We start from the raw sequence: 14,881 nt of genomic DNA on the forward strand, positions 1-14,881 counted from the left end.
GCTGAGGAGCAGCACGGTTTCTCGGTCGCGCAACGATAACGGTCACCCAGCACAAGGAGGCGGTTTGTGTCAGCGGCGTTCGTGGTCTGCAGCATCTGCTGCAGTGACGCGCAAAAACCAAGTTATAGAGGAACTACTGCTGGCTTTCATAGGCATTTGGCAGCGGCGACAACAAAGTGCGAGCAGCACCTCACGCTTCTCTGCTCGCTTCTGCAAATTAACCCTGCGCACAGCTGTAGAGACCACACGATACGCTAAGCCTCACACTTTCTCGAACGCGCAACGATAACGGACGCGCAGTACCAGGAGGCGGTTTGTGTCAGCGGCATTCGTGGTCTGCAGCCGCTGCTGCAGTGACGCGCCACCACCAAGCTATAGAGGAACTACTGCTGGCTGTCATAGGCATTTGGCAGCGGCGACAACAAAGTTCGAGCAGCACCTCACGCTTCTCTGCTCGCTTCTGCAAATTAACCCTGCGCACAGCTGTAGAGACCACCCGATACGCTAAGGAGACGCGCGGTTTCTCGGTCGCGCAACGATAACGGTCACCCAGCACCAGGAGGCACTTTGTGTCAGCGGCGTTCGTGGTCTGCAGCATCTGCTGCAGTGACGCGCCACAACCAAGTTATAGAGGAACTACTGCTGGCTTTCATAGGCATTTGGCAGCGGCGACAACAAAGTGCGAGCAGCACCTCACGCTTCTCTGCTTGCTTCTGCAAATCAACCCTGCGCACAGCTGTAGAGACCACACGATACGCTAAGCCTCGAGCTTTCTCGAACGCGCAACGATAACGGACACCCAGTACCAGCAGGCGGTTTGTGTCAGCGGCATTCGTGGTCTGCAGCCCCTGCTGCAGTGACGCGCCACCACCAAGCTATAGAGGAACTACTGCTGGCTTTCATAGGCATTTGGCAGCGGCGACAACAAAGTGCGAGCAGCACCTCAAGCTTCTCTGCTCGCTTCTGCAAATTAACCCTGCGCACAGCTGTAGAGACCACACGATACGCTAAGCCTCACACTTTCTCGAACGCGCAACGATAACGGACGCGCAGTACCAGGAGGCGGTTTGTGTCAGCGGCATTCGTGGTCTGCAGCCCCTGCTGCAGTGACGCGCCACCACCAAGCTATAGAGGAACTACTGCTGGCTGTCATAGGCATTTGGCAGCGGCGACAACAAAGTTCGAGCAGCAGCACCTCACGCTTCTCTGCTCGCTTCTGCAAATTAACCCTGCGCACAGCTGTAGAGACCACCCGATACGCTAAGGAGACGCGCGGTTTCTCGGTCGCGCAACGATAACGGTCACCCAGCACCAGGAGGCACTTTGTGTCAGCGGCGTTCGTGGTCTGCAGCATCTGCTGCAGTGACGCGCCACAACCAAGTTATAGAGGAACTACTGCTGGCTTTCATAGGCATTTGGCAGCGGCGACAACAAAGTGCGAGCAGCACCTCACGCTTCTCTGCTTGCTTCTGCAAATCAACCCTGCGCACAGCTGTAGAGACCACACGATACGCTAAGCCTCGAGCTTTCTCGAACGCGCAACGATAACGGACACCCAGTACCAGCAGGCGGTTTGTGTCAGTGGCGTTCGTGGTCTGCAGCCCCTGCTGCACTGACGCGCCACCACCAAGCTATAGAGGAACTACTGCTTGCTGTCATATTCATTTTCAGCGGTGACAACAAAGTGCGAGCAGCACCTGACGCTTCTCTGCTCGCTTCTGCAAATCAACCCTGCGCACAGCTCTAGAGACCACCTGATACGCTGAGGAGCAGCACGGTTTCTCGGTCGCGCAACGATAACGGTCACCCAGCACAAGGAGGCGGTTTGTGTCAGCGGCGTTCTTGGTCTGCAGCATCTGCTGCAGTGACGCGCCACAACCAAGTTATAGAGGAACTACTGCTGGCTTTCATAGGCATTTGGCAGCGGCGACAACAAAGTGCGTGCAGCAACGTGAACGGATGGTGGGGTGGTCTTAACCAGCTCGGAGCAATGGACACGGGGAGGCCGTTGGTGAGTTTGACATAACACACATTTAATGTCCACACAGAAAAAAACTCACGCAAAGCACTCAATGATTAAACTACACACCCGATAAACAATCAAACCTCAAACTAAATATCACAAATACAGTTCAAAGCAAAACACCAAACGATTCTACCGTAAAGTCCTACACCATTATCTCAGATACACTCATTCTATCACCTTCCAGGTTATCTGTCTACACTTACAACTATGTCCCTATAATGGACCGGCCTACCCCGGTCGTCGGCGCTGACGTGTCGCACCCTTGCGTGGCCGCGACTCGGTGGTAGCCGTCGTCGTTTCGCTTCGTCGGTGCCGGCGTGCGATGCGCGCGGTCACTCCTTGGACGGCGTGGGCTCCGCGCGTCCTCACTTCGTTCCTGTGTGGCTACCCCCTGGTAGCCGCTCTCGCTGGAGGTCCTTGATGCCGGCGTTCGACGCGCGCGGTCATCCCTTCGGCGGCGCGCTTCCTCGGTGGCTACCCCCTGGTAGCCGCTGCCGCTGGAGGTCTCATGTAGGCTTGGCACGAACGTCGCCTTTCGGGGCCGCCGAGACGAACGTCGACGGAGCGTGGACGCTGGCCGCTGGTGCCCGACCGATGCCGCTGGGGCCACGAAGACACAGGTTCGTGGTGCACCGAGGATGACGGTGCCGATGCGCAGTCGGCCCGCTCCCTTCCAGGCTCAGATGGCGTGGTCGATGGCCTGGCCGCGTCCCCCTGGCTCGTTCGTTGAAGTGCACGTGCTCCGGCCGCCTCCTGGTTGTCTTCTGTTTCTTGCCTCCCCCTTCTCTTAGTGCGCCCCGCTTTTATAGCCTCTGGGCTCTCCCGTGGCGCACTCCCATTGGCTTCTCGCCTCTGCTATGTCCTTATATGGCCATCTCGCCACTTGTCCCCTGCGTGGCCTCCCCTGATTGGCCGAACAGTGTGCTGCCACCTTTTCCCAGGATTCCTTGGTGCGTCGGCGCTGGCGCTTGCTGATTGGCGCGTTCATGGCGCGCACTTCAAAATTCTCGTTCTTTTGTTCTTCCCTTCTATTTTTCGGGGGGTTTTGATGCATCCCTCTTAGGGGGTGCCCTTGATACATGACAATTACCCCCCTTTAAGAGTTTTTTTCCTAAAAAACTGCTTTATCTTGGCCGCCAAAGTATCTTCTGATCACCACCACTGTTCACTACTCACACACAGACACCTTATTACACACCACCGTTCACTTGTTCATCACTCTACAGTTCGATTCTTTCTACACACCATAATATACATTTCGTCCTCACAACCTTCATCACGTTACAAATCCTCAAGTAATCATGTCTTACACAATATTACTCACGCAGTCCGCTGTTCACCACCCCTGCTCACTTCTTTAGTCGTACTTTTCACTAGACACTTCTGTATCAGCCGATGAGAGACGACACGCACACTCAAGTGGTGAGCAGCAAAGAGAGGAAGCTTTATTGTTTCGACGGTTTATATACCCCCCGACCCATAGTTGCTGTTTCCGGCTACGCTGCCGCCACTGTAGCCTGATACATCTTCCTTCCTTTTAAGAATTACGGAATTTGGTTGAACTGTTCATCATAGTCAAGCTTGACACGGGGCTTTCGAGGTCTGGTCGATCTCCTTGGTACAGGCTGTGACTGTTGTGTAGGGGTGGTGACCCCTAGCAAGGATTGGGCAAGATGGTCTCCATCTTCTGGGTTCGGTACTGGCTGGCTGGGTTCGAGCGGCTTGAGGATTTCCTGCTGTGGCGGAATGCTGGAGTCGGTGTCGCTCAAGGTGTCGTCTAGGGGCTCCTCTGTACGAAGCAGGTGTCTCCTGTTCCTGCGAAAGCAACGACCAGTATCAGTTACCAGGCGGTACGAGCGGGGTGAGCATTCCTCCAACACCCGGGCTTTAGGGTTCCATCCCACATCGCTCTGTAAACGAACTACGTCACCAGGTTGCAGTTGCGAGAGATGACAGCCCTGCATTTTCTGCTTGTGCTTTTTCACTTGAGTCCCCCTTGCCTTTCCAAAGTCGGGAAGCCTAGTCCTAAGCATCCTGCCCATGAGTAGTTCGCTGGGTGACCGTCCATCCTCCAAGGGCATTGTTCTATAGTTCAGCAGACCCAGCCAGTGATCATCGCCAGTCAGAGCACATTTACGCAAGATACGTTTTGCCACTTGCACGCCCTTTTCTGCGAGGCCATTAGACTGGGGAAAACAATGACTTGATGTAACATGACGGAACTCATATTTGGCCACAAACTGACTGAACTCGCGCGAGGTGAATTGAGGGCCATTGTCCGAATTCACCTCCACTGGAATGCCATGACGGGAAAAGATTGCCTTCAGCTTATCTACGACTTCTGCCGCAGTTGCATTCTGCAATTTTTCTAGCTCCAAAAAGTTTGACTGTGCGTCGTATACCACAAGATAGGTCTGATGGGCATACTCAAGTAGGTCAACACCTACCCTGCTCCATGGGTGTTTGGGTACCTCACGAATCCGGAATGGCTCCTGTGGCAGTTTATAAGCAAGTGCCTTGCACGCTGAGCATCTGTTGGCAAAGGCCACAATGTCCGCATTCATCCCCGGCCAAAACATGAGTTGCCTTGCTCTAGCTTTACACTTGGAGATGCCAAGGTGACCTTCGTGCAACCGTTTTAGCAAGTCGGCTCGCATTGATGAAGGCACGACAACACGGCTGCCTTTGAACAATACTCCATTGACAACGGTCAATTCGGCATAGAATGGTCTGTACAAGCCATCGACTGGGCTATTGTTTGACAACGCCGATATTACCTGTTGGAGAATGGGGTCATGTTGGGTCTCTGTGACGAGTTTGTCGAGGGTCGTTGGCGCTACCAGGTCGAAGAGGACATGGGTGGCATGCACCTCGATGTCCACTGCGAGGTCGTTCGGCTCTCTGGGGATGTGAGTTTTCTGCCGGGACAGCGTATCAGCCAGGACAAGCTGTGAGCCAGGAACATACTGCAAGGTGAAGGTATACTTCAACAACCGTACGAAGAATCTCTGCAGCCTGGGAGGCATGTCATTCAAACCCTTTTTTGAAATTGCGATTAATGGCTGGTGGTCTGTTTCAAGGGTGAAGTCAGCAGCATACACAAAATGATGAAACCTTTCACAGCCGAACACCAAGCCTAAAGCCTCCTTTTCAATTTGCGCATAACGTGTCTCAGGGTCCGAGAGTGCCCTCGATGCATAGGCCACTGGCCGCCAGATTTCTCCATGCAACTGTAAGAGCACTGCTCCGATGCCTGTGGGTGAGGCATCAGTGGATATCTTTGTGGCTTTCAAAGGGTCGAAGACTGCCAACACTGGTGGCTGCGAGAGTATGTCCTTCAACTCGGCAAGTTCCTCTTCGTGAGGGGGAAGCCACTGAAATTCAGTCCTCGCGAGTCAGGCTACGCAGGTTCTTCGTTTTCTGTGCTAAGTTTGGAACGTACTTCCGAAAGTAGTTGATCATGCCCTACAAGCGACGCAGGGCCTTCTTATCTCCCGGAGTGGGCATGTGGGTCAGACCACAGACCAAACTTGGGTTGGGTGTAATGCCTTCAGCACTGATGACATCTCCCAGGAAACAGACCGAGCTTTGAGCGAATTTACACTTGTTCCGATTAAAGGTTAACCCTGCTTTGCGTGCCGTTTCGAGCACACGTAGCAACCTTTCATCATGTTCTGCTTGGTCTCGACCCCAGATGAGGATATCGTCTATGCAGACGCGAACACCCTCTATGCCCTCAAAAATCTCGGACAACACTCTCTGAAACACCTCTGGCGATGAGGCTATGCCAAATGGTAGCCGTAGAAAACAGTACCGGCCAAACGGTGTTCCGAAGGTACAGATCTCAGACGAACTGGGATCGAGCGGCACTTGGTGAAATCCAGCTTTAGCATCAAGAGTAGTGAAAACAGTGGCGCCGGCCAGGTCAGATTCGATGTCTTCGCGCCTGGGCAACTGATAGTGCTCTCGCTTTAGGTTCTGGTTTAGCTCCCGCGGATCCATGCACACTCTGAGCGAGCCATCCTTTTTCCTTATCAACACGAGTGGGCTTACCCATTCGCTGGGGCCGGAACTTTGCGTATGATGCCCTCCTTTTCCATGCGATCCAGCTCCGATTTCAGTGGCGTCCTCAGGGCTTGGGGCACACGCCGTGCTGGCTGGACTATTGGCTGGGCTCCCTCGCGCAGAGTCAGATGGTAGGGGCGGCCCAAACAACCAGTTCCTGAGAACACGTCCGGAAACTGACTAACAATGTCTTCCTCCTTGACAGAGTCGACTCTCGATACTAAGCCGAGTTTTTCGCTAGTTTCCAGGCCAAGCAGGGCTTGATGCCCATTCTTGACCACGAAGAAGTCTACTGGCGCTGTGGTGCCGTTCATCTTCAGCTGGAGAGTAACCAGGCCTATGTGCTTGATTATGCCTCCCGTGTAGCTTCGAAGTGTTGCTGGGCTGGGCCGGACAGAAGCATTCTTGCTGAGCTTCCTGTACAGCGAATAGGGCAACAGGTTGGCCTGCGACCCGGGGTCGACTTTCAAGGAGAGTTTGCCTGTTGCACCCACACCAACCGTAACAATCCACTCTGGACGCGACGCAGTCGTACAAACTCCAACATCCAGGATGTCAAACTCCCCTGACGACTCGTCACTGGCAGTGTTCTCTTGGCACGAGCTAGCTGTTTTCCCACGCGCTTGGTCCGTTGCAGTTATGCAGCAGCTCTGCCGGCTGTTGGGCTTTGCAGGGCAGCGGGCGACAAAATGATTGCTCTTACCGCACCGAAAGCACGTTTTCCCGAAGGCTGGGCAGGCTCGGTCATCGTGCAGTGTGTTACACCTTGTGCATCTTGAGCGCCGGACCCTGTGCTTTTCCGGCTGCACGGCATTGACGCACTTCTCCGGCCGCACGACGTCTACGCACTTCTCTTGATCATTCCGTACCATGTTTTGCCTATCTGTGGCTTCTGTTGCTTGACAAAGGCGAACGGCTGTTTCCAGCGTCAGATCCGTTTCCTTGAGCAGCTTTGTTCGCAGCTTTTTGTCACGGATTCCGTAGACGACCTGGTCCCTCAACATAGACTCGGCCATACTTGAAAAACCGGAAGACTGAACCTTGATTTTCAGGTCACGAAGAAATTGCTCAAAGGGCTCAACTTCCGCTTGCTGCCTTGTTCGGAACACGTAGCGCTCGTAGATCTCATTTTTCTTTGGGACACAGTACTCCTCGAACTTTTTCACTACCACATCGTAGTCGTCACGGGACTCTCCGTCGGAAAACTTGAAGGTGTTGTACACCTCAAGCGCCTCTTCGCCGGCAACGTGCAGGAGCAGCGCGACTTTCTCGGCGGGCTTCTTTGAGGAGAATCCGGTCGCTAACATGAAGATGTCGAGGCGCTGCCGGAATCGAGTCCAGTTTACCTCGAGGTTGCCCGAGCACACGAGCGGTGGCGGCTGACGTAGTGCATCCATTTTGCAAAGATGTCCGAAGCGGGGTTACAACATTACGGCGATAATTCGGCTGCCGGCTGCGCCATGTATCAGCCGATGAGAGACGACACGCGCACTCAAGTGGTGAGCAGCAAAGAGAGGAAGCTTTATTGTTTCGACGGTTTATATACCCCCCGACCCATAGTTGCTGTTTCCAGCTACGCTGCCGCCACTGTAGCCTGATACAACTTCACTTTCATTTCTTTAACCCTTGTCTTGTGTTCACACAATTTTCACCACTTCCATTGCCAACACCAAACTTTCTCAACCCTTATAAATAGTTCACTCATGTCTACAGGACACACACATTGGTTCACACCCCGTTACCGTTTTATCACCGATACATCACTTTCTTGAACACCAATCTACTCAAGCACTCCCCTCTAACACAGCACTGCCATCAAGCACTTCAATATTCTCTAATTCGCCAACACTCTCTCTCAGTCTGCACCAAATGTTTTTCTCCTCCTCCCTCTCCTCAATTTATTCTTTGCCCCTACTACTTTTACATCGACAATTCATACAGTTACACTGACATACTCATGCAGTCTGCTTTTCCAGCACCACAATCAAACACTTCAATAAATCTCACTTTGACACCACTATCTTTCAATCCTATCTTCGTCACTCACTCATTCATATCTCTATTATATACGTCTACACCAACCTTGCCTTTTCACTATACTACAACATGTATAGTGTTGTATAGTGTTGTATACACTATACAACATGTATAGTGTATAGTTCAGAGGAGATAGACATCCCACCAGTAACGACCGAAGAAGTAAGGAAGGCTTTGAAAGAAATGAAAGGGGGCAAAGCACCTGGTGAGGATCAGATAACAGCAGACCTCTTGAAGGATGGCGGAGAAATTATACTTGAAAAACTGGCAAACCTGTTTACGCAATGCCTAATGACCGCAATGGTACCGGAATCTTGGAAGAACGCGAACATCATCCTAATCCATAAGAAAGGCGACATGAAGGACTTGAAAAATTACAGGTCGATCAGCTTACTGTCAGTCGTCTACAAGGTATTTACCAAGGTAATCGCTAACCGAATCTCTGCAACCTTATATTTCAGTCAACCTAAAGAACAAGCAGGGTTCCGTAAAGGTTATTCAACAATGGACCATATTCACACGATCAATCAGGTGATAGAGAAATGCGCTGAGTATACTGAACCCCTATATATAGCCTTCGTAGATTATGAGAAAGCATTTGACTCGGTCGAAATCCTAGCAGTCATTCAGGCATTACGGAACCAGGGAGTAGATGAGCATTATGTAAGAATACTAGAGGATATCTACAGTGGGTCTACAGCTACCATCATCCTCCATAGGGAGAGCAGTAAAATACCTATTAGGAAGGGTGTCAGACAAGGAGACACAATCTCTCCAATGTTATTCACAGCATGCTTACAAGAAGTATTCAGAACGTTGGATTGGGAACAGGTGGGAGTAAGGGTTAATGGAGAATACCTCAGTAACCTCAGATTTGCTGATGACGTTGCCTTGCTAAGTAACTCGGGGGACGAATTGCAAAGCATGCTTTCCGCACTGGGCGAACAGAGTAGAACCGTGGGCCTGAAAATTAATATGCAGAAAACTAAAGTAATGATCAATAACCTCGGGACAGCACAGCAGTTTGAGATAGGTGGCGAGGCAGTGGAAGTGGTAAGCGAATATATCTACTTAGGCCAAGTTGTGACCCCAGATCCCAATCACGAGGCAGAGATAATTAGAAGGATCAGAATGGGGTGGGGTGCATATGGCAGACATTCTCAGATAATGAATAGCAGCCTACCATTGTCGCTGAAGAAGAAAGTGTATGACAGCTGCATCTTACCGGTACTCACCTACGGGGCAGAAACTTGGAGGCTCACTAAGAGGGTTCAACTTAAATTGAGAACGACTCAGCGGGCAATGGAGCGGAAAATGATAGGTGTAACATTAAGGGACAAGAAGAGAGCCGAGTGGGTCAGAGAGCAAACTGGTGTTAAAGACATATTAGTAGAAATTAAGAAGAAGAAATGGACGTGGGCAGGGCATGTAATGCGAAGGCAAGATAACCGCTGGTCATTAAGGGTAACAGAGTGGATCCCTAGAGAAGGCAAGCGTTGCAGGGGGCGGCAGAAAGTTAGATGGGCAGATGAGATTAAGAAGTTTGCGGGGAAAAATTGGTCACAGTTGGCACAGGACCGAGGTAATTGGAGAATAATGGGAGAGGCCTTTGCCCTGCAGTGGGCGTAGATAGGCTGGTGATGATGATGATGATGATGATGATGATGACAACATGTATGCTCTACCACAACACACAGCTCATTCGTCACCTTTATGGGTCCTATTTCTGTCCAAGTCCACTCCGCGTATTCCGCCCGGTTACTTGCCCTTTGCCTTCATCATCACCTTCTTCCGCCTTAACCACTCAGCAGCCTTTGATACCCGGTCGTGTCGGTTCAGCCAATCAACTTTTGTCACCCCGTTGGATAGCCGGTGGCACGTAGCCAGGCTGAATGGTTGCCTGCGGCGCCCAAGCCTTGCGAGCTCACCTCCTACTGGGCAATAGAGAGTGTTCCTTTGACACCTAGCTCGCAAGCCTCTTAGCGCGGTAGGTCTTCTGTGCCCTGAGCGACCTGACTTGCCGTGCTCACTGTGGGCGTTTTTATCACCCTGCCTCCTCTTGCCCCGTCGTCTGCTCGTTTGCCTATCTTCGTGCCTTATCTCAGCAAATTTTCGAGCAAGACCGCCTTTCAATCTGGTATTCTCCTTACCTCTCACAACCAGACTACTCATGGGCGACTCTGCTCTCCTGCACTGCTCTCTCTTTTGCTTATGTGTAGGCTTCGCCTTACAGCAGTGTGCTTCCGCTAGCTTATTGGAAGCTCCCAGCGTCCTTTTGCCTGAGATCACTAGCCCCTGCACTGCATTCCTGCCACACTGCTCTACTCCTGACTCTTCATCGAGCGCAATCAACTCGGTCTCAGGGCGCTGTCCTGGTTGTTCTGAAATGCCGGTGGCTAGCGGCACCCTAGTGTCCGCGTTGACAATCGCAGGCGCTGAGCTCCCCGCTTCACTGTCTTTTTCCGGGATAACTATAGTCTCAAGAGTCATAGGCTTTTCTACCGCACTGGCAATAAAGCCTTCTGGCGGGATACAATTCCTACCAGTGCACGGAGCAGCAGCCACATCGGTCTCAATAATTAATCTTTGGGCGACCGGGACACCCACTAATTTCTCAGGGCTACTAGGCGGCAGAAAGCTGTCCGTGCCTGGCGTGTTCTCGGTGCGCCCATCTTCAAGTGCCTGGCCTGCGGTTAAGCCACGCCCGGCTATTTCACTGTGTCGCGCTTCGAACGCACCTTTTTGCTCAGCGGGCTGTCCAAACAAACAATCGTTTTCTTTGCGTTCCTTTTCATTTGCGGCCTCATCAAGATCTGCGATAAGGCTTGACTTTGGGCTAGTTGGGTATGCATGACACCTGCGTTCTATCTGCGACCTGCGTTCTATCTGTCTCACGTGCCTGATCTCGGTCGCCGCTCAGCGCGCCTTCGATCTCACGTGCGGCACGTTCACCGCTCTCTTTGCGGCTTTCCTCCTGGGCGCTCTGTCGCGAGAGCCCCTTTTCATTTTCTATTACTTTGCTTTCAGCATCATCGCCGTGTGCTAGGCGCGTGCCCTGACTTTCACGTGCGGCTGGTTCAACGCTCCCTCCTCGTTTGTAGAAACTATTTTCCCCGAACCGCCGCTTCGATTCTTTTAGTGCTACCTTCTTTCGCCGTTCTTCCATCTCTGCATCCAACATTCTTTTTTCTATCTCAAACGCCTCCTCCGCTCGGCGACTCTCTTCATCTAACAATTCAAAAAACTGCCTTTTGTTCAAACCTTGCGATTGAACAAGCGTCAACAACCTTTCCAAATCCATTCTCCAAGCTGGTTAGACACGTGACTGGGCCCGATGGAAATATCCCGTGTGAGGATAAATCAATCCTGGCAGGCTCGCCAATTATTTGTCACGTGAACGGATGGTGGGGTGGTCTTAACCAGCTCGGAGCAATGGACACGGGGAGGCCGTTGGTGAGTTTGCCATAACACACAATTAATGTACACACAGAAAAAACCTCACGCAAAGCACTCAATGATTAAACTACACACCCGATAAACAATCAAACCTCAAACTAAATATCACAAATACAGTTCAAAGCAAAACACCAAACGATTCTACCGTAAAGTCCTACACCATTATCTCAGATACACTCATTCTATCACCTTCCAGGTTATCTGTCTACACTTACAACTATGTCCCTATAATGGACTGGCCCACCCCGGTCGTCGGCGCTGACGTGTCGCACCCTTGCGTGGCCGCGCCTGGGTGGTAGCCGTCGTCGTCTTGCTTCGTCGGTGCCGGCGTGCGATGCGCGCGGTCACTCCTTGGACGGCGTGGGCTCCGCGCGTCCTCACTTCGTTCCTCTGTGGCTACCCCCTGGTAGCCGCTCTCGCTGGAGGTCCTTGATGCCGGCGTTCGACGCGCGCGGTCATCCCTTCGGCGGCGCGCTTCCTCCGTGGCTACCCCCTGGTAGCCGCTGCCGCTGGAGGTCTCATGTAGGCTTGGCACGAACGTCGCCTTTCGGGGCCGTCGAAACGAACGTCGACGGAGCGTGGACGCTGGCCGCTGGTGCCCGACCGATGCCGCTGGGGCCACGAAGACACAGGTTCGTGGTGCACCGAGGATGACGGTGCCGATGCGCAGTCGGCCCGCTCCCGCCCAGGCTCCTCACGCTTCTCTGCTTGCTTCTGCAAATCAACCCTGCGTACAAATGTAGAGATCACCCGATCAGCTAGCAGCAGCGCGCTTTCTAAGACGCGCAACGATAACGGACACCCAGAACTAGGAGGCGGTTTGTGTCAGCGGCATTTGTGGTCTACAGCCCCTGCTGCAGTGACGCGCCACAACCAAGCTATAGACATGCTTATGACAGCCTATGACAGCTTATGAATGCCTATGACAGCTACTGCTGGCTGTCATAGGCATTTGGCAGCGGCGACAAAAAAGTGCGAGCAGCACCTCACCCTTCTATGCTCGTTTCTGCAAATAAACCCTGCGCACAGCTGCAGAGACCACCCGATACGCTAAGCAGCAGCGCGCTTTCTCGGACGCGCAACGATAGCGGACACCCAGAACCAGGAGGCGGTTTGTGTCAGCGGCATTCGTGGTCTGCAGCCCCTGCTGCAGTGACGCGCCACCACCAAGCTATAGAGGAACTACTGCTTGCTGTCATATTCATTTTCAGCGGCGACAACAAAGTGCGAGCAGCACCTCACGCTTCTCTGCTCGCTTCTGCAAATCAACCCTGCGCACAGCTGTAGAGACCACACGACACGCTAAGGAGCAGCGCGGGGTCTCGGTCGCGCACCGATAACGGTCACCCAGCAGCAGGAGGCGGTTTGTGTGAGGGGCGTTCGTGGTCTGCAGCATCTGCTGCAGTGACGCGCCACAACCAAGTTATAGAGGAACTACTGCTGGCTTTCATAGGCATTTGGCAGCGGCGACAACAAAGTGCGAGCAGCACCTCACGCTTCTCTGCTTGCTTCTGCAAATCAACAGTGCGCACAGCTGTAGAGAACACCCGATCCGCTAAGCAGCAGCGCGCTTTCTCAGACGCGCAACGATAACGGACACCCAGAACGAGGAGGCAGTTTGTGTCAGCGGCATTCGTGGTCTGCAGCCCCTGCTGCAGTGACGCGCCACAACCAAGCTATAGACATGCTTATGACAGCCTAGGACAGCTTATGAATGCCTATGACAGCTACTGGTGGCTGTCATAGGCAGTTGGCAGCGGAGACAACAAAGCGCGAGCAGCACCTCACGCTTCTCTAATCGCTTCTACAAGTCAACCCTGCGCGCAGGTGTAGAGACCACCTGATACGCCAAGCAGCAGCGCGCTTTCTCAGACGCGCAACGATAACCGACGCCCAAAACCAGGAGGCGGTTTGTGTCAGCGGCATTCGTGGTCTGCAGCTCCTGCTGCAGTGACGCGCCACAACCAATCTATAGAGGAGCTACTGCTGGCTTTAATAGGCATTTGGCAGCGGAGACAACAAAGCGCGAGAAGCACCTCACGGTTCTCTGCTCGTTTCTACAAGTCAACCCTGCGCACAGCTGTAGAGACCACCCGATACGCTAAGCAGCAGCGCGCTTTCGCAGACGCGCAACGATAACGTACACCCAGAACCAGGACGCGGTTTGTGTCAGCGGCATTCGTGGTCTGCAGCCCCTGCTGCAGTGACGCGCCACCACCAAGTTATAGAGGAACTACTGCTTGCTGCCAGAGGCATTTGGCAGCGGCGACAAAAAAGTGCGAGCAGCACCTCACCCTTCTATGCTCGTTTCTGCAAATAAACCCTGCGCACAGCTGCAGAGACCACCCGATACGCTAAGCAGCAGCGCGCTTTTTCGAACGAGCAACGATAACGGACACCCAGAACCAGGACGCGGTTTGTGTCAGCAGCGTACGTAGTCTGCAGCGCCTGCTGCAGTGACGCGCCACCACCAAACTATGAAGTAACTTCTGCTGCCTGTCATAGGCATTTGGCAGCGGGGACAAGAAAGCGCGAGCAGCACCTCACGCTTCTCTGCTCGTTTCTGCAGGTCAACCCTGCGCACAGCTCTACAGACCACCTGATACACTCTGGAGCAGCGCGAGTTGTCGGATGCGCAACAATAACGGACACCCGGAGCCAAGAGGGGGTTTCTGTCAGCGAGGTTTGTGGTCTCCTGCCCCTGTAGCAGTGACACGCCACCAACAAGCTAAAATAAACTACTGCTGGCTGTCATTAGCATTTGGCAGCGGAGAAAATATAGTGCAAGCACCATTTAATGCTTCTCTGCTCATTTCTGCAAATTAACCCTGCGCACAGCTATAGAGACCACCAGATACGCTAAGCAGCAGAGCGCTGTCCCGGACGCGCAACTATAACGGACACCCAGAATCAGGAGGTGGTTTGTGTCAGCGGCGTTCGTGCTCTGCAGCCCCTGCTGCAGTGACGCGCCATCACCAAGCTATAGAGGAACTACTGCTGGCTTTCATAGGCATTTCGCAGCAGAGACAACAAAGTGCGAGCAGCACCTCGCCCTTCTCTGCACGTTTCTGCAAATCAACCCTGCGCACAGCTGTAGAGACCACCCGATACGCTAAGCAGCAGCGCGCTTTCTCGGACATGCAACGATAGCGGACACCGAGCACCAGGAGGCGGTTTGTGTCAGCGGTGTTCGTGGTCTGCAGCCCCAGCTGCAGTGACGCGCCACCACCAAGCTATAAAGGACCTATTGCTGGCGGTCATAGGCATTTGGAAGCGGCGACAACAAAGTGCGAGCAG

General features: G+C 53.0%; 1 long non-coding RNA gene across 1 annotated transcript; it reads right to left on the bottom strand.

Annotated features, from left to right (window-relative positions):
* Positions 1–3,491: 3,491 nt before the first annotated feature.
* Positions 3,492–5,311, bottom strand: LOC144180638 (uncharacterized). Its single transcript, XR_013324484.1, has 2 exons — positions 4,804–5,311; positions 3,492–3,841 (listed from the first exon to the last, which is right to left on the bottom strand). It is a non-coding gene; the product is annotated as an uncharacterized LOC144180638 (long non-coding RNA).
* Between the last annotated feature and the right edge of the window lie 9,570 nt (positions 5,312–14,881).

This window comes from Haemaphysalis longicornis, unplaced genomic scaffold (genome assembly GCF_048455015.1).
Source record: "Haemaphysalis longicornis isolate Haplotype H1 unplaced genomic scaffold, Haemaphysalis longicornis Haplotype H1 scaffold_4, whole genome shotgun sequence".
Lineage (NCBI taxonomy): Eukaryota > Metazoa > Arthropoda > Arachnida > Ixodida > Ixodidae > Haemaphysalis > Haemaphysalis longicornis.